This window comes from Spermophilus citellus (genome assembly GCF_964194105.1).
Source record: "Spermophilus citellus genome assembly, chromosome: 5".
NCBI classification, from domain to species: Eukaryota; Metazoa; Chordata; class Mammalia; order Rodentia; family Sciuridae; genus Spermophilus; species Spermophilus citellus.
Window position 1 is genome coordinate 7471267 of NC_138186.1, and position 20025 is coordinate 7491291.

Sequence of the window (20025 nt, forward strand, 5' to 3'; positions counted from 1 at the left end):
CAAAGTGCACTAAAAAGAGCTTTATGTGTATACCTTATTCTCAATCAATTTAGAAAAAAATTCATCTATATTATATATATATATGTGTGTGTGTGTGTGTGTGTGTGTGTGTGTGTGTGATGTGTGTGTGTGAATACAAAAATTAGCCTTCATAAAGAGAGGAAAAATTTTTTAAATGTGGTAACACTGGAATCCTAAATGAAGGGATTAAAAGAATGCTTTGTAATACTTTTGCAAGGTTTTGTACACCTAAAGTTATTTCAAAATAAAAGTTAAAATTAATAATCATGTGCAAAAATATCTCAGGGCATTCCTAGAAATATATCCTTGAGATGGGGACAAAAATATTGCCTTTTTGTCATAAAGCTCATAGCAAGATCTCATCATTAGATAATCATTACAGAAAACATTCAGGAATGAAGAGATATTTCCTCTGTGTTCTTCCTAGGAAAGAAGTTAAAAATGCCAGACATAGCTCCCCACCCTGCTGTGATTTCAAGACAAGGAGCCATAATAGTTTTAGAAAGAGTTATTTGGAAAGGAAAGTATTTTTTAGTTCTGCCTCTTATATTGTGTCTATATCAGACAAGTTGATCTTATTAAAGATAATTGAAATGGGATTTTAAAGCGTATTTTTTAAAGTGCTTCAAGAACCCTAAATAAATTAAAATGAAGCCAATTGCCCCAGATACATGCTGGAAGTAATTGTTCTTTTAAACCTTATCGAATGTATTCTGAACTAGGTCAGAATTTAGTGCAGGCTAACTCTTTCTACTATTTTACTTACTTTCAAGGACATCCACTGATCACCACACTAAATTGACTGGTGGACACAAAGAGAATACTGGGTAGGAGCTCTGTTTAATTACTCATCAAATCTACACATGAAAAAGTGTCATGTTATATTAAAAAATTTAGACAGCTATAAGTATAGAGTCTCTGTTAAAACCTATCTCTAAGTATTATGTATTCAATAATATTTATTTATAAATGTAATAAATATGATGTACAGGAAGTACAGCCACTTGGACAGGAAATTTAGGTAAATCAATTTATTTCTCTGGATGTTGCTTTTACTCATCACTTTAAAAAAAAAAAAGTTTGGACTAGATGACGAGAACTCCTTTTCCTGCTCTGGCAATACTTGTATTAGTGTTTTCCAGAGAAACGAATTCTACAGGATTGCTTATATAGGTGTCCTTCAGTGTCTGTGGAGGACTGGTTACAGCTCCGCAGACACCGATATCCATGGATGCTTAAGTCTCTTGTATAAAAGGACACAGTATTTGCATCTAATTCAGGCACATTGTCCCATATAAATTACATCACCTCAAGATGACTTATAATACCCAACACAAGGTAAATGCTCTGCAAATAATTGATATACCATGTTGTCCAGGGAATATTGACTAGAAAAAATCTCCATGTTTAGTACAGATGCATTTTTCCCAAACACTCCAAATATTTTTAATCCTTGGTTGGTTGAATCCACAGATGCAGAACCTACAGATATAGAAGGCTGATAGATAAAGGGGAGGCAGGAGAGAGAGAGAGAGGGAGAGGGAGAGAGTGAGGGAGAGGGAGAGGGAGAGGGAGAGGGAGATGGAGAGGGAGAGGGAGAGGGAGACTGATTTTAAGAAACTGTAGAGATGCAAGTCAAAAACCTGCAGAACTGAAGCTCAAGTTCAGAAGCAAACTATAAGTATTGCAGGTTAACTTTTTCTACTTCCAAGTACTTCAGTCTTTTTCTATTAGGATCTTCTACTGATTGCATGACACCTGCCCATGTTATAAGAGTAGTCTGTTTCACTCAGAGTTTACTGATTTAAATGTTAATTGATGAAAAAAATTCACAGAAATATCCAGAATGATGTTTAATAAAATATCTGGGCACCATGGCTCAATCAAGTGGATATAGAATCAACTATGACAATACTATATGTTATAGTGATCCATTACTTTAAAATCTCAGAAGTCAAAACCAGTAAGAGAAGCATTTTTATACTTTTCTTACATAAAGCCTAAGAAACGCATCACAACTCCTAGGAAAATATTGTTTTTAAGTAACTGAGATGGTTCTGTATATTTGTTGGAGTTGTGGCATGAAGTGCAATTAGATTCTAAACAGCAGTTTCAGCTACCTACAGTATATCCTATTCAGTGGTTCGAGGAACAATTGTGATGCTCCTACTAAAGGCCTCTCAGACCAGCTAGGGATGGTTCTGATCTGGGTCACAGGGCAGAGACATGGAAAAGATGAGGAGGCCCAGATCTGTGTCCTTTTCTTACAGAATTGTACCCCTTTCCCTAATACCAATTCCAACCCATCATTTCAGTGTTGAGATATCATATTTGGAATAAGTCATAGCAGTACTCCCATTATATTATAAGGAAATATTTATCTCAGCAGTAAAAATGTATTAACTAGTACTAATGTTATCAGTTATTTAAAAACAGACTATTCTGAGAAGTACAAGCGGAACAGCAATGTTTTATTAATACAGTTCCATGAATCCAAAGTGTAAATCTCTTTTATTAGTCTTCTGACTATTTTTCTTTCCCAGCAATTCTAATACCTTTGGATGTGGAACCAACTGTAAAGTGAGAGATAATCAGGTCTGCACTAATATTTCTCCCTTACTGCAAAATAAGTAAGCAAGTATCATTTTGGTCACTTCAGTGGCCATCCAGACACTCTAAGTGGAACAGCCAGCCAGAGTTCAAGAACACAACACGTCCTAGTTTGCATATTTCTTAGAACTTCTTTCGTGCATGAACTGGGAACACAGTCCCTGTGGTGGGTTGGTTCTAGAGTCCCCAGCAAGGTGAACTTTCTTGTGGTTCCAATGAATGAAAAGTGACCGAGGGGGGCTGTGTTTTTGTTTGTGGATCCTCAGATAAGTTTGAACAAAGACAAGGTTAGTCCTGAGCAACTGCCACATATTATTCAGCAGGACAGACTCCACTTGTGGAATGTGGAATGGAAGGAGAAACCTGGTGGTCTTTATGAATGAATGTCACCCAGCCTCCTCAGTAGCCTATAGCTCTCTGCTCCCCAGAGAGAGGAAACCAAATCAGTGGAGTAAACTTGAATTTCTCCACCGAGTATTTTCAGTTCCTTTACAGGCAGATTCTGCATGAAGAGGCACACCTAGATATCTTTTTCCCCCTATACCTCAACCCTCCATGGCCACAACTGATGACAGATACTCAAGTTCAACAATAGGATTACACATTAAGAGAGGCATGGAAATGAAGGGAGACCCTCATTGCTATACAAAATTACATATAAGAGGCTGGGCGGGGAATGGGAAAATAAATAAGGAGGGAGATGGATTACAGTAGATGGGGTAGAGAGAGTAAAAGGGAGGGGAGGGGAGGGGGGATAGTGGGGGATAGGAAAGGGAGCAGAGTACAACAATTACCAATAGGACATTATGTAAAATTGTGGATGTGTAACCGATGTGACTCTGCAATCTGCATTTGGGGTAAAATTGGGAGTTCATAACCCACTTCAGTCTAATGTATGAAGTATGATATGTCAAGAGCTTTGTAACGTTGTGAACAACCAATTAAAAAAAAAAAAAAAGAGAGGTCACGGTCCTTCAGTGCCTAGGGCAAAGGGATCAAAATGGCAAATAACAGAAAGGGATGCTTTAACAGGCATGAAAAAGTTCTTCGGGTTAGCTGATGACTGAGTCCAGTTGTGAGCAAGCTCAGGGGAGGGGAAATGGGAAGAAAGTCGTTGCCACCAACATTGTATTTGCGAGCTGTTAATTAGAAAAAGAAAACAGAGAAGGAGTCACTACCTCTGTGCTCAGGGAATGAAAAGGAAACTGGCAAATGAGTGGCTGGTCCAGGGCCCATGTCAAGCAAGTCCCTTGGAGCAGAATTTAAACCCTGTGTCCCAAGCCTGAGTGCACCGTGCCTGCAGAGCTCAGGGGTTCCCCCAAACCACAGAACTCTAGAAGACATCTAGCCATCCAACCATGTCCCAGCTCTCATAGGAATCCCTTGATATGAAAGAGTGAACCCATCGTCACCACAAACACCGGAGATGATCAGCTTTTAAAGAGAAAAGGTTTTATTTGGCTCATGTATTGGATTAGTCCACGATTCATTGGCCTCATTGCTTTGGGCTTGTGGCAAGGCGTCAGCTCATGGGGGACAGTAGCTATTCACCTCGTGGCCAGGACACAAAGGAGAAGGAGAGGAAGAGACCTGGATCCTATAATCACATGCCCGAAGTGACCTAAAGACTCCCGCTAAGCCCCACCTCTCCAAGTTTCACCATCCCCCAAGAGACCCAGGTTGGGACCCAAGTGTTTGACATGTGGACCTTCAGGAAACACCTAAGTCCACGCCAGAGGACAGAAGTCTCTCAGTATGCTGGAGTCTCTCTCTTCACCATTTCCTGGGGGAAATATGGGATCACACGTGGAATTGGGCTAGTCCTTGTCAAAAAGAGCTCTGTGCGTGCCCAGCACTGTGATGGAGGCACAGGAGACCTGGTCTTATTTCTGGACTAGTTGCAGACGTGAAGAGTATGCCAGGGCTTCCCTGGGCAGAAAGACCCTTCCGCCTCCTGACAGGCGTGCCACCCCTCCACTGAGGTTGGTGCAACAGACACTGCCCAGCAATTTTGATTCAGGAATTAATTTCAGATACACAGATATTGGGCTTCAAAGGGTGCATGAATTCCATTTGGGCCAGTAAAAGGTGTTCAGATGATGATTACTTTACCCAACCAACCTAGTTCTTAGTAAATAAAAACAGCTATCAAAATTACAGATACTGCCAGGTGCAAAGCCATACACCTGTCATCCAGGGACTTGGGAAGCTGAGGCAGGAGGAACATAAGTTTAAAGCCAGCCTCAGCAACTTAGTGAGATCCTGTCTTTAATAAAACATTTTTAAAAAGGACTGGGGGTGTGGCTCAGTGATTAAATACCCTTGGGTTCAATCCCTGGTAGAAAAAAAAAATCTCAGTTACTATCAAACAAAATGGTCAGAAAACTGTTTGCTACGTGCCAGAGGGAATAAGTAACCATAAATTTTATTTAATTCCTGCTTCCATGCAAAGTAAGAGTAATAAGCCTAAGAGTAAAACTCTTGAAAAATTGCTAATCAAGGCAATTCAGTGTCACAACAGTTTCTCCAGGTACACAGATTTTTTTTTTCTCAGTGATTTTTTAAAATAATGTCTGTAATTGTTGTTAATTGTAGGGTATTTGACAAGGTACTCGGTGGTGCCTTAAACACAGCCTCTCCCTGAAGGGTGTACAATCTATGAAAATGCGCTCGCCTAACTTCTGCACCATGTGTTTTACAGTCCCTCCCCCTGTGACCCTCACTCCTCACCTTTAGCTCCTCTTTCAGTATCTCCATTCATAAAAACAAACCCTTCCAGCCTCCTACACAGGCAGCACATCTGTCCCTGTTCTCTACCTTCCCAAATGGCCTTGGCTACTCCCTGCTCTTGAGGGTTCCCTTTCTTCCTCCTTTTCCCTTTTACATCCTCTACTCCCTTTCTCCTTGTGCCTTCCCTCCCCCTCTTCTGCAGCCAAAGCTCCTACTTTCCACTTCTATCTTTAGAAACAGTTTTATACAGACACTGGAAGAACTTGCCAGAACATTTGCTAGGGGGAAAATAGCAAAACAAGTAAAAAGAACTTTCAAAAGTGAAAAGGGTAGTGTGATAGGAGAAAGAACCCTGGATGCTCCCTATGGAGAGTAACTGCCAATACTGTGGCTTGGGGGTGGGGGGACTCCCCTCCTTTCCTTCCTCAATCCAATGCCCTTCACGATCCGGTGGATTTATGCAATCCAGTCATCCTCGGCTGAGCTCTGACAGCCAGTTTACGAGGCCAGAGAGTTACAGGAAAAGTTCTTCTGTGTGCACTCAGAAATGTTTTAGAACTTGGACGCTCCAAGGACAGAGGGGCTAAGCCAGAATACCCAAGGCCAACCCGGAGAAATAGATATCATCAGCACGGTGAAGGGGACATGTGGCTTCATTAGAAAACTCCTTCTGAGTAATAGAAAACCAAAGAAATACTGTGAGAAATCAGCCAAAAGAAAATTAGGATCCACAGAACCGGAGATAAAGTAGAATTAGAGGTAAAAGAAGCCGAGGTGGGGTACAGTCTGGAAGGTCAATTGATGAAATGTTCAGCAAGCGCTGAACCAACACCAATCAATACCTCGCCTGCGAGCCCAACTGCAGCCTAATAACCACATCACATCCATTTTATGGTACTATCCATCACACGAACAGCAGGAAGCCGCAGGGATTCGGCTGCCTGCACACTCCAGGGCCTGGCTTCCCGGCGCCACTGTTCCACCGAATGGTGTGGAGGGCATCGCTGCGACAAAGGGGTCTGCAGCAGGAAAGCCACACAGAGCAGCCTGTGAGCTCCTGTAAATACAGACCCGGGTGATATCAAAGAAGGTCAGGGTGGGAGAGGGGCTGGGAGAGAATGAGCGCATGCAGGCAGCCTGAAGCAGGCCTGCTCATGTGGCTCTGCTTCAAAACAAGATTCCCCCTGGACACCCCTCCAGTGCAGTGTGGAGAAGGAAATCAATAGCAATCAGAAGCAGCAGATCAGACTGGGAGAAGGACCAGAGGGAACCAGCATCACTCGAGAATCATGAAGAAGCAGAGACTTGGGAGCAAGAGAAGGGTCTAAAGCCAAGGTGAATGGACAAGGACCTCCAGCAGAATTCGGAAATTTTTATTTAGACAGTGTTTGGTTTGGTTTTATTTTCTCTCTTTATACCACTGCAGGAGTTACACTTTTCTCCTAGAAAAAAATTCTGAGATTAAAAAAAATACATATTCCATACGTTCTCCAAACCAAACTCGGAGCACTCGCCGTCCACTCTTTGGTAATGCCATTTGCTGCTGTGCAGGGCCCTCCTCCCTCCTCCTGCTGCACCCCGCACCTGGGGTGTGGGAGGCAAAGGCAGCAGCTCCATCCTCCAAGTGTACCATAAGAACTCAAGTGGGGCCTCTTCTTCTTCACTGTGATGGTTCTTGATCATTACCGTTTGATTTCAAGTGGCTGCACCTTTACTTCCTCTCTTAGCAGACATGTCAAGTCTGTCGTGAGCCCTGAGTGGGATGCAAGACTCAGATCCTTCAGAGAATTAAATCCATTACTGGTTTAGCATGCAGTCCCCTTAATGATGGGGAGGAGCACCCATTAAAAAGCCCAGCCCAGCATTTGCTCTGAGGACTCAGGAATAAGCAAAGCATTTGAGTTGGCCAATTGCATGTCACCTACCTCGTCAAGAACATATACCACAAAGTACATTCATAATAAAAAGAACAATTTTCAGTGAATTATTCTTTGATTTTTAAAACCTTTCTACCATTCAAGAGACCTATTCAATAAAACATGAAGCAAGAAATTACTCTTGCTAATCTAAAAGGAATTCGAGATTTCACATGAGAACTTGGTGAAGGTGCTTTGTAACCACAGACCTTGAGTGTTAGTGTCAAGATAAAATTCAGTGTCATTAATTTTTGTAGGCACATTTGCAATATGTCCTCCCTTCATTTAAAAGTATTCATTGTTATATGAAGAATTTATTTATTTTTTTTTCAAATTATTTGGCATCCAGGTAAGAATAATTTTTTCAAATTGTTTGGCAGCCAGGTAACAGTGACGGATTTGGAAGCTGGAGGCGATGACAATAAAACCACACACTGCACACTGGACGTTTCTGGAGCCAAAACAAAATAAGACTTTTCAGGCTTTAGTTTTGTCCCAGATCTCAAATCCAGAGTTTAAGACCAAATGCCTGAAACACCTCCCTTTTGTTCTCCAAGATCTTCAGCAAATAGATATTTTTCCCCCACAAATGACCTTTTAAAAGTGTGATTTGGGCTGGGGATGTGGCTCAAGAGGTAGCGCACTCACCTGGCATGCGTGCGGCCCTGGTTCGATCCTCAGCACCACATATAAAGATGTTGTGTCCGCCAAAAACTGAAAAATAAATATTGAAATTTCTCTCTCTCTCTCTCTCTCTGTCTCTCTCTCTCTCTTTTAAAAAAAAAGTGTGATTTATCTTTTTCAGATCATTTTTTTGTATTCAAGCTCTCCCCAAGTCCATCAAGTAAGTTATTTTTAAAATGAGATTTAAAACATGCCATCACCTTCTCTCGTGTTTCCTCCAATAACAGAAGTATGCAAACCTGCAACAATTACCCTACAATCTCCGCAGCTGTGGCCTTTCCTGCACGCATGGCTTTATCATCAGGTACCTGTTCGTGGTGAGGTGACTGTCCCTGACTATAGGCGTTGCATACCCGATGGGAAGGCGGCACTCGTATGTTTGGAGAGCGGTGAACACAAGAGTGGAAACGTGATGGGGAGAGAAGGGAAGCAAGCGTGCAGAACGGGTGTGCAGGGCTCCAGGGTGAGTCACAGCGGATGCCTTTTACAGAAGAGGATGCCTTCAAACTGAGACCAGCAGACCTGGGTAGGAAGAAATGACAACACAGAGAAGTGAGAACGGAACAGTGATTCACATACGCTCAGGTTTCCAGATCGGGGTGGGGGGTGAATCTATGGTATTGATTCTATGTTGCCATCTTAAGAAATGGGGTATGAAAGAAGACGAGTTGGACAGGTGTTCTCCCACAAGTTCATTTTAAGGTGGATTTTGGAAAACATGGACCTGTTCTCCTTGATGGTAACCCCTGTCATTGAAACTTGATTCATTTGATTCTAGACAATCAACTATACCTATCAGAGCAATTTAAATTGGACAACAGCTTGGAATGGACTCATGATTAAAAAGGCTGGGGTTGTAGCTCAGTGGTAGAGCACTTGCCTAGCCTGTGTGAGGCACTGGGTTGGATCCTCAGCACCTGTTTTAGTCAGTTTTTTTGCTGCTGTTACTAAGAGGCCCGCCAGAACAATTGTAGAGAAGGGAAAGTGTAGTTGAGGGCTCACAGTTTCAGAGGCCTTAGTCCATAGAAGGCTGGCTCCATTTCTTGGGGCTCAAAGTGAAGGGGGACATCACGGCAGAAGAGTGCGGTAGAGGGGGATCAGCTCACATGACAAACAGCTGCAAAGCAGAGAGAGACTCCTCTTGCCAGATACAAATATATACCCCCATATACCCCCAATGAATCACTTCCTCCAGTCACGCCCCCACCAGCCTCCAGTCACCATTCATTTAATCCCATTAGAGAAGAGCGATCCACTGATTAGTTTAAAGTATAGCCCAATCATTTCTCCTCCAAACCTTCTTGCCTTGTCTTACACATGAGCTTTTGGGGGACATCTCACATCCAAACCATTTTAGCACCACATAAAAATAAATAGATAAAATAAAGGTATTGTGTCCATCTACAACTGAAAAAAACCAAGTTTAAAAAAAAGAGGCTTAGAAAGCATATGTTCGGTGAGCACTGGATGTGCTGGTAATAATGACCAAACATCTAAATTCTCCTCGCGTCTTTGTAAGATGTACATAATAGCATCTACCAGGCTTGCTTAGAGTGGTTTTAATATCAAATAAGATAAATGAAAATACTCTTCAAACCCTAAACATCACAGAAACATCATGGGATATTATCATCAATGCATTTGAAAGAAGACCTTTAAGGTCCCAGTAAACTGCCCAATAAGAGGGAGTCGACACCAGAGGCCACTAACACAAGAGCTCCTGGCCTGACTGAACTGCAGTCACCCTAGCCATTTAGGCAGCACCTTAGCGGATGTGTGCTTTCTCTCTTCCTCTGTCTGAAAGACCAGAAAGAAGTTATAGACTGAATATCTCTGTCTCCTCAAAATTCACAAGTTAAACCCTAACCCTACAGTGATGGTATGAGAAAAAGGAGCCTTTGGAGGTGACTGGGTCACAGAAGAGGAACCCTCGTGAATAAAATCAGTGCCAATAAAAATGTCCTGAGAGCTCCCTTGTTCTTTCTGTCACCTGAGGACACAACACGAAGTTGGCCATCTGGGAATCAGAAAGTGGACCCTCAGCAGAAACCAAATCCGCCAGTTGATCTTGGATTTCCAGCTTTCCGGAACTGGGATCAGAAAATCCCTGTTGTTCATAAGCCACCAGGTCTAGGGAAGTTTGATACAGCAGCTGAGTGGACTCAGTCAACCGCTTGCCTTCAGTCAGAGAGTAGAATCAAGACAACCAGGTAGAAACTGCATGAAGGGACAGTTCAACTGGTTAAAAACGGACTAGAACCATCCGTGATGCTTTTAAGTAAAGACTAGAGAAGTTGAAACTCTTAGGAGAAAACCCCTGACATCAGTGTTCTTGTAAAAGGCACAACCTTCAGATTCAGATAGTACAATACACACAGCTCTGAGTAGCAGGAGTCCTTCCACCCCCCGGGACATGGATTTTTTTTCCCGTACATAAATCTGCAGCAATGGTCAAGAGTTGCCCAGTCTGCTCCTTACATGACCATCCAACAGCAGGTGACAAACACTTGCTTTCCCTCCCTGATTTTCATGAAACTATTTTCTAAACTGGGCATTCCTACTTCCCCACTCTTCTATGAAAATTGCCATTAATGCCTAAAGTTCAGGAAATAATGCCAAGAATTCATAAATAGGACGACACCAAATTAAAGAGCTTCTGCACGGCAAAGGAAACAATTGGGAATGTGAAGAGAGAACCTACAGAATGGGAGAAAATCTTTGCCAGCTACTCTTTCAACAGGGGATTCATATCTAGAATATGCATAGAATTTTAAAAGAATTCCAAAAACTAATGACTCAATTAATAGGAAGATGAACTACAGACACTTCTCAAAAAAATTCAAATGACCAAAAACTATATGCAAAAAAAATGTTCAACGTCTTTAGCAATCAGGGAAACACAAAGCAAAACTACACTGAGATCTCATTCCACTCCAGACAGAATGGCAGTCCCAAGAGCACAAATAACGATAGATGCTGTAGAGGACAAGGGGGGAAAGGAACATTTTTATGTTATTGCTGGGATGGTAAATAGTACAACCACTATGGAAGTCAGTATGGAGACTCCTCAAAAAACCAGGCACGGAACCACCATACGACTAGCTGTACCACTCCCCAGTATTCATCCAGAAGTAAAGTCATCTACTACAGTGATACATGCATAGCCATGTTTATAGCAGCACAGTTCATGATAGCCAAACTACGGCAGCAGCCTAGGCGTCCCTCAACACATGAGTGGATGAAGAAAGTGTGGTGTGCGTACACAAGGGAGTTTTATTAGGTTGTAGAGAAGAATGAACTTAGGTCATGTGCAGGAAGATGGATGGAACTTGAGCATATGAGAGTCAGCAAAATGAGCTAAACTCAGAAGGTCAAGGCTTGTATGTTTACTCTCAAATGTGGAAGCCAGAAAGAAAAAAAGAACAAAAAGATGGGGGGGGGGGCGGCTCATGAAAATAAAAGGGCAGTGGTTAAGTAGAGGAAGGGGCCCGGGGGAGAGAGGGATGGAGGGATAGGGCAGGTTCTGAGGAGTGAAATGCACCTGATTATGCTGTGTGCATGTATGATCACATACCAGAGAATTCCACTAATATGCATAATTATCATGCACTAATGAAATTTTAAAAATAAAATAAAATTTCCCCCAACACTCAGTGGGTAAGACAGGATGAGTAAAAGGACAGCTCATCTGTTCACAGCTACCTCTGCTTGGAAAATAAGAGTGATGACTTGATCGTATTCAAGTGTCAATATATTTTCAGTCACCGATGTCTTTCTGTAGTCAAATTTCTAATTGCTTTGAGTAGAATATTTAAAACGGACTCCCCAAAAAGACACATGTTGTTGCCCCAAAACACATCTAGGATATCTGCTTAAGAATAAAAGATCATGGTAGTCTGTCAAAAACAGAAGAGATCTAGCCGGGCATGGTGGTGCACACCTGTAATCCCAGCGGCTCTGGGAGGCTGAGACAGGAGGATGGCAAGTTCAAGGCCAGCCTCAGCAATGGTGAGGCACTAAGCAACTCAGTGAGACCCTGTCTCTCAATAAAATACAAAATAGGGCTGGGGCTGTGGTTCAGTAGTTGAGTGCCCCTGAATTCAGTCCCTGGTACCCCCAAAAAAACACACATGGAAGAGTCATGCCCCCCACCCCCGGCACCTTACGCCACCCCCAGCAAGTTTCTCAGGCTTGTTCTAATAAAAAGCCAAAGACAGGAAGACAGGGGATCCCACGCCGAAGCTGTGTGCAGTCTGCTGTCTCATCTGGCAGCCAACGTGTGGCCAAGAAGGGTGCCAAAGGGACATTCCTCCCTGAGTTTTCATCTCAGAAGCACCTATTGGGGCTGCTCCTAGGTCGGCCTCCTGACTCCTCAGGGCTTCCTGAGAAATCCCTGCAAACTCACATCTTGCTATAAGGAGTGCTGGATTCACATCTGGACCGGGTCCTTGAAGAATTCTACAAGTACTTCCAACAGATATCAAAACTATCCACAAGCTGAATTAGACTCCTTCAATTACTTGAATTGAATACTCCTTTTTAAAGGAGTATTATTTAAAAGGCATGCTAGAACAGGTAAATCTCTAGAGTTTCCAGGGTGGAGGAGATGGAAACCAGGAGAGGCTGCTTATGGGGTTTCCTGTTGGGGAACTGAAAATGTTCGGAACTGGACAGAGCCGATGGTTACACAGAACCCTGAACACACCCATGAATTGTGCTGAATTTTCCACTTTAGATGACTGATTCTGTGTTACAGGAATTCCACTTGAAAATTAAAAACTGCATTTGAATGGGATTGGTGACTCTGAAAGGACAGGGCTGTGTTCATTCAGAAAGTCGGTGTTTCCTTCTCTGCACTTCTCACAGGGAGCCTTCACGGTCACACTCAGAGGCACATGGAATCCTCTTTCCCAGCCTCGGGCAGCTTTGGCCTGGCAACCAGTTACTCAACAGCCACTGCTCCCCGGGGGCTGGCATTTGGTATTGAGCTCCTTCCTTCCTTTTGAAGTTCAGAAAACAATGGAAAGACTGTCTTCCACTTTCAGACTTGTCACAACTCTCACAGAAATACCTTTATGAAGAGGATTTTGTCCAATGTACTGATTGAAGTGTGTCCAAGTACTATTGAAATTATATTTTTCCCCAGACTAACTTATGAAATGATTTATATCTACAGGACGCAAGGAACTTGGAATTCTTCTACTCTATCTTGGGTAACAGTTCACTTTCAAGCACAGACATTTCCCATAGAAAGGGATATATTTGCAGGATATTTTGGGGATTATCTGGTATATTAGGGTTCTCTGGAGAAATAGAATCAACAGGAAACAGAACGTGCCCTATATGTACTTCAGGGTTCTCCAGAGAAATAAAACCAATAGGATGTATGTAGAAATAAAACCATTTATTATGGGAATTGGCTTACATAAACATGGATGCCAAGGAGCCCCACTGTGTGCCATTAGCAAGCTAGGAAACCAGGAAAGCCAATGGTGTGATTCCCTCTGCATCTAAAGGTAGACTCAGGATAGTCAATGGCATGATTCCCAGTCTGAGGCCAAAGGGCTGAGAATCAGGAGCTCAGAAGGCTAAGAGCAGATGATGGATGTCCCAACTCAAGAGAAGGAATTCACCATTCCTCAGCCTTTCCGTTCTGTTTGAGCCTTCAATGTGTTGAACAATGTACTCACACATTGATGAAGGTGATCTTCTTTTACTCGGGTTTCCAATTCAAATTCTAACCTCTTCTGGAAATGCCCTCACAAAATCAATGTTTTACCAGCTTTCTGGGCATCTCCTAACCCAGTCAAGTTGACATGTATAATTAATGATAGAGAAATTAGATATAGATATATTAGAGTAGATAGATTAGAGAGAGAGAGAGAGAGAGAGAGAGAGAGAGAGAGATGTTATAAGGAATTGGCTCATGTAATTACAGACACTGAGAACTGATATCAGAGGTTATCCGGAGATCCAGGATGTGTAACTAGTCAGAAAATCCACAGGCTGGAGATACAAGAAGAGCCAGTGTTTCATCTTCAGTGTGGAGATCAGGAAGAGCAATTCTTCTTCGGCAGCCTTTTGGTTTACTCAGGTCTGCAGTGGACTGGATGAAGCCCACTCACATTGAGGGGACAATCTGCCTTCCTTAGTCCACAAATTCATAGGTTAATCTCATTCAGAGACAGCCACATTTACACACCAAGAATAATATTTGGCTAAATGTCTGGCACTCCGTGGTCCAGCAGAGATGCCAGAAAACTCACCCTCACACCCAGTTCACAGAACCGTGGGCTACACATTGCATGTCCTATAGCTACTAACTCGAGGTCTTACAAATAAGAGTACAAACTCCAATATCTTGTTACGGAAGAATGTAGATCTTTTTTTTCTATAAATTTGTGTATTAAGAACTACATCCAATAAAAATATTCATGTGGTTTCCAAGACAAACAAACCATGTAAAATCCATTACATTAAACGTTATTACCCTTGGATGACTGGTGTCAGGGCTCATAAAAATGAAAACAAGAAAGAACAGGGAGAGCGAGCCTATCAGCCCAGGTCACCTTCCTATAACTTTCAGACGTATGGAAGTACCCAGAGACAGTCAGGTGAAGAACTGAATGAGAGCCAACCATGGAGGGAACTGGATTAATGTGGACTAAGGATCATTGTTGTATGTGTTAACATAATCAATATAATTGGAAGAAAAATGTTCTACCACAACAAAGTCTTGTCTATATTAAATCTACTTGAGTCACATAGATAAACCATAGACTTTGGAGTAAAACAATTTGGCTGAGTAAAACATCCCTATTATGCCCAGTGATTTCAGGAAAGTTGGTACATCTTTATTAGGTATTTCATTACTAAATGGGGAAGAGATCACTTGTCTCATGTGCTCATCATGTGGAGCAATTCAAGTATGAGTTAGCATATGGTGCTCAGTCAGCATACTGAAGCTCAGGCGACATCAGCTATCTCCTGGAGTCTTCTTCCAAGACTGAAGGTTTCAGCATTTCAGATAGACCTTGGCAGAAGCTACAAACACAGCTCTCCTATAAAACCAGATGAAGATCTCAATTGATCTACTCAAGGATACAAACTTACTGGGGCAACATGGCCAAAGGGAGCAGAGGAAGACAGCCTGTTTCATGGGCATGTTCACTTAATACTCTTCTATCTTAATGTTTCCAGGTGTGGCCCAAATACACAAATCCATTGTCCTGCAATAGGCATCTTCAACATGTCAACCTAAATCAGCCACAGAGACCCGTTCTCCATAGCAAAGAGTCTGTGAGGGAATAGCAGGGGATTGCAATCAGGGATTCCTAGGGGCATCCAGGGGGATGGGGCAAAGGGGAAGCTATTAAAGACAAAAAAGGAGAAATCCACAAGAGCTATTTTGAGACAAAGACCTGAGCGGGGCTTGCTGCAGGAGTTGGCATTAGCTCATAGTGCAGCCACCATTGTTAGACAAATGTCCTCAGGTTGCTCCTGCTTGTTAGGGTTTGACACCAGTGACTCCATTTTTGACCCTGATAAATTTCACAAATATAAAACTGATATTCCTTATACTCCCAAGGTCTTTTAGGCTAACTCTCATGAGGCAACCTTCCCACCTTTTGTGTGCTAATGAGACCCCTAGACGAGGTACAAAAGCCCAGAGGTAACATCCAAGGACAAGGTTTCAGAGGCCTTGGGAGGGTCCCTTCCTCTCAATATCCTCTCATCCACTCACCTGGAGGGATGCTGAAGGGCCCCAGCAGAATTACTGCTTGGAGAAAGGCAGGAATTGTTGTTGCTGTAGTTGTTAAGACTCACATTCCAAGGGAAAAGGACTCCCAAGTCTTGAGAGTCATTGATCATGCCACAATTTGAGAGCAATGGAGAGCAAGTTTAGAGCACAGAAGAAAGAAGAGCGAGAGAGAAGACAGACAGCAGACACTGGACCGGTAAGTCCAGAGCTCGGGAGCAACATGGAAGACTGAGGATCTGGACCAAGTAGCAGAAAGAGGGGTGGGAGCAGTTAGAAAAAAGATGAACCTGATACTGGAGGGGAAAGGGCTCCATAGAAAGGTCCCTTGGGGGTTGACAAGCAGATTTCCCATTGTTCCTTCTTCATTTAGCAGAAGAGTCAGAACACCCCTACGGATCACAGGAGAGAATACTGGCTTCAAAATGAGCCATAACTACAAAAATTAAGGGAGTGTAATAATGTCCTACAAGGTTAGTTGATAAACAATCAAACGTTTTATGACGTGGGGGAAGGGTGATAATGGCTTGTAATTGCTACATAAATTTTGAATGGTTCAGTTCTCATCTTAGCTGCAAAGCACTGGATCATGTTATTGCCTCTGATGCACAATTTGCCTCAACAATTCTACCTTCTTGGCTGATCCTGTCTGTGTAGGCTTTGAGTAGATTAAGTCATAATGCATCCAAACCCAGATTTTCCCATAGTCTTGTTGCTAGCTTGAGAAATGAGCATACTACCAGGGACTGAAGACAATACCCTTCTCTCCTATCACATGCTGTCTCTGTCTTTGTGACGGAATTAAGCTCGAGGGTTTGAGTTTCTAGTCTACTAATAAATACAGATTCAGGTAGTGGCACATGAAACAGAGCACTCTGAGATTTTAAGAAAGAGGAATGTTTCGACAATCTCAGTGATTTAGAGCAGTACATCTCAACCATTAATGGGCATACGAATCACCTAGGGATCTTGTTAAAATTCAGTTTCTGATTCAGTAGTTCTGCATTTCACATCACTCTCCCAGGTGATTCCGCTGGTCTAAAATCACACTTCAAGCAGCACAGATTTGGAACTCAACATGCAAAGGCAGATAGAGTGTGTTTGCAGGTGGAGTCAGTGTAATATTAATCATGCTTCAAAGATACATAGAATTAGAAGAATCCTTAGTGATCACTAGTAAGGATCCTGCATTCTTGAGCTCATTCACGGAGCCACCAATAGAGGATGGAACCATCAAATAACTTATAATTCTCAGGACAATTGATGGCTCTTAAATGTAAAAACCAAAATGTAAATTTGCACATGAGAAACTGATGGAACTCATCAACACCTTCCTCAAAGTTACAACATTTGTCACTGTCAAGCTGCAAGTTTTTTTGTTCTTTTTTTACCAAAGAATCAGACTGAATTTGCTGTACCTCCGAACTGCCTATGTGACCCTGGGCAGGTTCCTTTCTCAGTCTCCATTTGTAAAACCAGGCAAGCATGGTACCTTCTCTCACAATGCTGGCACGAGTTTTAATGAATTAATCTATACACAGACTGTAGAAGAGTCTGGAACAGAGTATAAGCTGTTCTAGTTAAAGCCCTGCAGAGATCTGTTTGGTTCCTAGTACCTTCATTATAATACCATCCTGCAGGGCAAGAGAGCAAACCAGAACTGTGGTCACATGGTTGGCACATTCCCGCTGACATGGTGTAGGGAGTAGTGAAACCATTGGTCTCCACGGATCACCAAAGCCCAGGAACAGTTCGCTTTGTGTGGTTGCTATTTTCTTCCTCAGTCACGTGTACTACACCCACTGCAGTGGACTTCCTTCCACCAAAAACAGGCTCGGCTCGGTGTGCCTGATCTGTTACTGGAAACCTTGGCAAGGACTTCATGCTCAGAGCAAGGTTGATTTACAGTAGGGGGAGAAAATGGAAGGGAGAAATATTAAAATAAAGTGCAATCATGTTTCTATTTAAAAATGGTTACTGCCAGCAGTATTGCAAAATAATGCTGGCTCCCAACCAGAGAGCTGCACCTGCCTGGTTCCAGCTGCAGAAGGCTGGAGCCCCCGCTGCAATTGCTCAATAACTCTATTTAGCACCACTGGTAAAAATCTGGCAAATCTTATGCACACACATACACACGTTCACACACACACACACACACACACACACACACACACACACACACCCACCCCACAGGGAATTTGCTTAGCCTTGTGACCTTAAACACTAAATCATTGTCAAGAGGGTATTCTTTTATAACTATTTTCAGAAAATATTTTTTTTAACTCTGAATTGAAAACATACATGAGTTTATGTCCAGCCCTATTAAAGCTCCTCCTAAACCAAATGTCATCTGTACTGTGAATGTTCCTTTATTTCTCCAAATCAGCAGCCTTACACCTCAACATGGGGGGTTCGTTCATGTAGTCAAAGAGTGGTGCTCTTCTCTGAGGAGCTCTAGTGAAAAACGTGGCAGTGATAACTGTGTTGCAAACAGACGAGCTCGTGTTGGTGCGAGATTGAAGAGGCACAGTGCTGCGCAGGCAGGTGAGAAGCTGCTGCCCCCGGACTGTGAGCAAGGCACTCTCCGTGCCTCAGTTTACTCCTACCCACAGGGGGACAGTATGTGAGCATTGCCTTAGTCACCAAATTGCCATGGAAATACGCATTCAGGTAACTGCAGACTGCACAGCGCTTCCCACGGGCCACCCAAGTTGCTCGTCCAAAGCAGGAACTTTTAAACCCCATGAAAGCCACTTGGAAAAAGAGACAGTGAGTCTCCATTACTCAGACCCTTCTAAAATCAAAGATTTTCTCTTCTCAACGAACATTCCTGAAATATTCCCTAGCACGAGCGTGAAACACAATGTACTCACAAAGGGTAAATGTTCCTACAAGCGTACCTTCCCTTTGGTAACTTCAGATATCAGCTAACGGCCCATGGAGAGGCGTGGAGGGTCTCTGAGATTTCTGTAAATAAGACCAGAGGGAAACTGGGGAAAGAGGAGGGAGTTTTAAAAGATGAAGACCAAGAAAAATGTGATAGAAAGGTGGGGCTTGACTTGAACTTCTCAAAATCATGGTTTCTCTCTTTAAACCTGTACTGACAGAGAAAATGAACCATTTTAACAGCTGTATCTATTATTATCAAGTCCTCAAAGAGGAAAGCAGGGCCACAAAAAGGAACAGTTGTTACAAAATGTACTAAGAACGATGGCCCCAGAGCACCCAAGGGTCACTGTGGCTGGTGGGGACCAGGAAAGGCCCCTAAAGGAGGAGGTACCTGAGCTGAGGCAAGAGGACCAAGCCACAGCATGGCGCAGACATTCAAGGAAAGGCTGTACCTTTTGCAGCCGTCCCCAGCCCCTGACTCCCCCGACAGACTGCACTTCCTCCAGGCCGGGCTCAGTGGACAGGTCTGGATTAAATCTAGGTACTGCTTAGTCAGTCACCACTACGCACGTGTTTTCCCGTCACTCTGTTAGCAAATAGGAGAAAACAAACACACACTCTTCTTTGGCCTTTTTTGTTCCTGAAAGTCGGAGGCCAGGCTTTCTGCTGTCATGTCACACCATCTGACTTCTGGATGTGTGGGTCTGAGGGAAACGTGTCAGTTGAGGATGGTGCTGGTGTGTTGGTGCCAGGTCTGGACACCTGGCCATGTCACTCTGCTGTCAGTATGAGGAAGACGCATTGTGGGCCAGTCTCTCCACACCCCTTCACACTCTCTCGGTGAGCCACTAGCTTCTGCCTGGGGTGGGTGGCAACGTAGCCCCCAATTCCAGTTGGCACAGGGCGCGCCCCAACAGAGACAGCACCCTGTGGCCTGGGACAGGCAGAAGCAAGCCCCCGGGGACCCTGTCTGATAGCCTCTTCCTTCCCCACTACTTCCTGCTTCCAGGGCCTTTATTCCCCAAAGACAGGCTCACAGACATCCATCTTGCTTCTCATTACTCAACATTTATTTTTATCATCCACGACAGCACAGGACAAAGCCACTCAAAACTCAGAGTGCACACGTGCCCGGAGCAGAGATCAGAGAAGCCCAGATACACGGCCACGCTTTTGTCTTAAGTTAGACAATGACTACAGCCTCGTCCAAGTTCATGGAAACCTCCCCGTCTCCACTTACCCCAGAGCAGAGTGAGCTGATTAATATATGACATTGTTCTGAGAATTAGTGTTCTCATATATTCTGAAACCCTAGAATGGACAGTGTTACAAAAATAAATAAAAGTATCTTTTTTTTTTCCCCCAGTAACCTCCTACCTTCAAGATGATCTTCAGGTGTTTATTTTCATTTCTATT

At 43.1% G+C, this 20025-nt stretch overlaps 1 long non-coding RNA gene across 1 annotated transcript; it reads right to left on the bottom strand.

The window, feature by feature from the left end:
- Window positions 1–6758: 6758 nt before the first annotated feature.
- LOC308650045 lies at window positions 6759–19428 on the bottom strand. Its single transcript, XR_014022222.1, has 4 exons — window positions 19290–19428; window positions 8214–8483; window positions 7926–7991; window positions 6759–7114 (listed from the first exon to the last, which is right to left on the bottom strand). It is a non-coding gene; the product is annotated as an uncharacterized lncRNA (long non-coding RNA).
- Between the last annotated feature and the right edge of the window lie 597 nt (window positions 19429–20025).